We start from the raw sequence: 4,894 nt of genomic DNA, 5'->3' as shown, positions 1-4,894 counted from the left end.
AATCTTTTTTTTTTTTTTTAGACAGGGTCTTGCTATGCAGTCTGGGGTGGACTTGAACTCACTGTGGCGCCTAGGCTGGTCTCAAACTTGGAGCGATCCTCCTCCCTCAGCCTCCCGAGCGCTGGGATTATAGGTGTGCGCCACCACACCTATTGAGAACATCATTATATTGGATGAGTGGAAAGTAGCTGGCCTGGACCTATTGGGAGAAAATGGAGGGATGAATTGGGGCCAGTTTGTGAAGGGACATGAGTGCTAGAGTAATCTTTTAGAATTAGAGCCCAGGGAGGGGAAGACAGGTGTATAAGACACATACTGAAAATGCCCAACCAGAGATGGAAATCCCACAGATGAAAATGGAAGGATGAGGGCCGGGGACTTAGCTCAGTGGCACCATGCCTGCCTTGCAAGGGCAAGGTCCCGAGTTCAATATCTAGTACTGCAAGCAAAACAAAACCCCCCAAAAAACATCAGTTTGCTAGTGCTGCCACCTGCCTCAACAAGCACAAGGTCCTGAATTTGATCCCCAGTACAAAAAAAAAGGATGCGTCATACTAGGTTTCCATCACTGAGAAACCGCCTAAGGTAATCAATCTAATAAAAAGGTTGGTTGGCTGATTCATTTACTTATTTAGGTACTGGGAATTGAACTAAGGGCCTTTGTCATGTTAGGCAAGTGCATTACCACTGAGCTGCTTTGCTGGACAGAAGGGCTTATTTCAGAAATTACAGTCCATGATCACTTGGCCCTATTGATTTGGGCCCGTGGCAGGAGCTTATGGCAGAGGAGGCCTGCTCTCCTCGTGGCAGCAGGGAAGCCAACAGAGAAGGGGCTGGAGTCCCAATATCCCATCAAGGGCCCAATCCATTGACCTGACTTCCTCCCATTCTGTTCCACTTCTTAAAGATTCTACCACCTCCCAGTAGCACCATAAACCGGGACCAACCCTTCAACAGGTGGGCCTTGGGGGGATATTCAAGATCCAAACCATAGCAGAGGGGCACACCACAGAGGAGGCAGTGTGGGTGCCATGGGCAAGGGATTGGGATGAAATCAGCATGTAGGGAGGACATCCCAGGGCACAGCAGGGTTGAAGGGAAAGCCTACAATGGGGTGAGAATCATGAGACGGTGCAGGTAGTGCTGGGTAGTGCATGGGTGCCCTTGCACAGTGGAGACTTGAAGGCACGGGTTTGGCAGGTCACTGCCTGCTGTGGCTTCTAGTGGGGCTGCTGGCCTCAGTTCCTGGGTGTGATTTGTTAGGGAGAGGCTGTTGGGTATCCTTTTCCCAAGGGTATAGTAGTATATTGGCATGGCCATGACAAAAATACCACAGGCTGAGCAGTTTAAACAACAGATATTTATTTTGTCACAGTTGTGGAGACTGGAAGGCTTGAGATCAGGTGTCGGCAGGTTAGGTTTCCCTGGGGGCCTCGTTTCTTGGCTTACAGACAGCTGCGTTCGCCCTGTGCCCTCACATGGCCTTTTCGCCATGTGCACTTCCCTGGGCTCCTCCTCCCTTCTTAGATGGACACATGTCACACTGGATTAAGGGCCCTCTCTTAAAACCTTTTTTAGCCTTATTTATCTCTTTAAAGGTACTATCTCTGAGTATAGTCAGGGCTTCAGTGTATGAATTTTGTAGGGATGTAATTTATAACAAGCACTCCAAGTCTTGTCACTGCTTTTTCTCTCCCTTATCAGTGTTAATTTCAAATAGGATAGGGTAGTCTGGAGTGCCCTTTTTCCAGTCTGCAGGGTAGGAAGCTGACCTAGCATCTTAGCTAGCTGAGCGGACAACTCCACCAAACAGACTCTTTCTCCTCAATTCTTAAGTGCAAATGAGAGTGTCCTTAGGGGAAGGACACTTGCTGTTTCCTCCTGAGCCAAGGGGTTAGAGACTTCTACTGCTAAAAACAGTATTGTAAAAGGTCTAAAGTCCAATTGATATACTTGGAGGTCACTTAGAATCCAATACAGTAGCCATTAGCCATGTGTGGCTATTTTAAATTAATTGAGATTAATTAAATTCAGTTCTCCGGTTTACTACTACATGTCTAGTGCTCAGTAGCCATACATGGCTAATGGCGACTGAGGGAATGGCACAGATACAGAACATTTCCATTCTGAAGAAAGTTCAATTGGACAGTGTTGATCTAGAGGTCAATAGTTTACAATTCTGCCTGCGAATCAGAATTGACCTGTGGAGGTTTAGAAAAACAGGTGTCTCAGCTCCTCATCAAGACATTTTGATTTGAGAGGTTGAACATGCATCTGGGTATGTCTTTTACAGAATCTCTTTGTGCTACACTTATTTATTTGGAGACAAGCTTTCTTTATGTAGATCAGACTGGTCTTGGACTCACCATGTAGCCCAGACTGGCCTTGAATTTGGAGTGATCCTTCTTCAGCTTCCTGCTGAAGATTACAGGCTGGGATTACAGGCGTGGGCCACCACACCAAGCCTTATCATCTTGTCCCCTTACTGATACAGGGTGGCTTAAAGGAAGACTGAGTCTTGACTTTGACCACTGTGTGGTCTCTCACTTGCCTTTCTCAATTCAGCAAACCTTTGTCAATGTGTGCAATGTGTCATTCCCCATGCTAGGCACTGTATTTTAGTAGCAGGTCAATCAGACAATGCTCTGCCTTCACGTTGGTTACTGTCTAGTGATATGAGATTATAGTATAAATCAAACTGAAAGCATGTTGTGAACCAAGTTAGCAGCCCAGTGCTCTGGACACATTGAATGTAGAAGCAGTTACCCTCAGTGCATACAGAGGTGTGTGTGCCAGTGGGAGAGGGTGGCCACTGGAGATTTATCATTTCCTAAATCTTACCATTTCCCTGGAGTAGATGTTCCAAAAAAGGGGACCACTATGTCAGACATGTCCAAGAATTGTTCAGCCCCAACTGCAAGGAGTTAGAAAACAGGATGAGGGGAGAAACTCAGGTCTGGAGGTAGGTGGGAGCCAAGGATTGGGCATAGCTCTGGGGAAAGAGGAAGGAACTTATTCTGTGAACTTCCAGGATGGAAAACCACAGCAGTTTGTGTTAGGGAGTGTCCAGGTACTAGATCAAAAATTACTGAAAATAGGCTGGAGGGGGTAGCTCAGTAGTAGAGCACTTGCTGAGAAGCACAGAGTTGTGAGTTTGATTCTCAGTACCACTCCTACCCGCTGCCACAGGACCACACAAAGGTAAAAAAGGGTAGGGGGCTGGGGTTGTAGCTCAGCATTGCTACACCTGCCTGTCAAGCGAAAAGTCCTGAGTTCTATTCCTGGTACCAGAAAAAAGCAAAAACATAAAAGCCCACAAAATGCTGGAAACACAGCCTGGTCATAACTGTGGCCAAGAAGCTAGTGGTATAAAAGCTTGTAATCTATCCTAAACTAAGTCTTGACTCTGAATATCCTTATTTAGGAGTATATAGGTTAAGTTAGCAGTTTACTTTTTCATAATGTCCTAAAGAAGTAAACTTCCCACCTATGACCATCAGGTAATGCAGAAATAAATTGCTTTGGGGTAAGCTGAATTGCTTTTTTTTTTTTTTTAAAGAGGCCTGGCCTACAGCTATGGTTACAGTCAAGGCTGAATTATTAAGCATTTGGGGACATTTTCTCTCCCTCTTTGTTTTGGCCCTCACTCTCCCAAAAAACAAAGCAAACAAACAGCTGCAATAGACTTTTCCTGCACATTTTCTTTACATTCTTTTGCCTCTCCATTTTTCTCAAAGGTCACCTGCTTGATGTCAGTCTCTAGGCCCGGCTTGTGGAGGGGATGGCGGAGAGCCCAGAACGGTCCTCCATTGTGGCCATTTCCATTTTCATTAATTGAAGTAGCTTGACCCTGATCATCTCAGGCCAGCAATTTCCTGTCTGCTAGCTGGGAGTGTGTGGAGGACACGCCTCTGCAGGTCATTCTGTCCTTTCATCTACCTTGACGGTGCCAACTCCTCATCTGTGCTGCAAAAATGAGCCTCTGATTGCAGGTGACTGGGAAAAAGCCTGGCCTCATACAAATGCCCGGCCTTTCCTCTTGGCCTTACCTCTTGTGTTCTCGGGCCTTCCTTGAGTCTACTCTCAAGCCTGTTGTAACGTGGTCTCGATTTTGTTTGTTTCTTTGTTTTTGGGTTTTAGTTGGCTATAAACGAAGTTGCCTCTCAGAACTTGATGTGATGACATTTTCTGCTGTGTGGAGAGAACTGTTGCTGCACAGGTTTTTGCCTTCCAGCCCTGGTGGGCCAGAGTGCGGTGAGGGGAGGTGATGCCTTTGCTCTGAGTGTGAGAGTGAACGTGTGTTTTGTTCCTTACTTTGCTGTGTGCGACCCTGTGAGGTCACTGAGTTCACCTCCTCTTGTCCCCTTGTTTGATGATATCACTTTCTAAGTACTGTTTGGAAAGGGGGGTTGTGTCCCCTTGCAGGGTGAGTGAGTCTCCAATGTTTCACACGGGTTTGTGTACTTCTTGGGCCATGGGACATTTTTGTCTCTGGATTTTTTAACCTTCCAGATGGACACTCGTGTAATTGAGCATAGCCCATTTTTGCTGCTGTTGTGTCTTGTATGTCTGTGGCATTTTTGTGTAGCCTTTGAGTTTTCGGGCATCTGTAGGGGGCTTGTGTCTTTTCGAGTGTCCTCTGGCTCTGTTTGGGAGGGGGGAGAGGAGCCCAGACTCAAAGGGGAGCCGTCGGGTGAGGGATGTGTTGGGAGGGGGTGTGCCGCAATCTGTGACTTGGAAAACAGACGTGAGGAGCGTGCGGGGCGGGGGCGGGGGCCGCTCTGGCCCCCAGCTCCTCCGCAATCCAATTAAATAACATTTAAATGCATAACCAGCCCGCGCTGCGATGAGGCTGGAGATTGCAGCGGGCGCGGCGGCGGCCCGCGCGGGCGGC

Source organism: Fukomys damarensis, unplaced genomic scaffold (genome assembly GCF_012274545.1).
Source record: "Fukomys damarensis isolate Sample0158 unplaced genomic scaffold, DMR_v1.0_HiC HiC_scaffold_15, whole genome shotgun sequence".
NCBI lineage: Eukaryota > Metazoa > Chordata > Mammalia > Rodentia > Bathyergidae > Fukomys > Fukomys damarensis.
The sequence above is the reverse complement of the archived record's forward strand: the minus strand, read 5'-3'. Positions refer to the sequence as shown.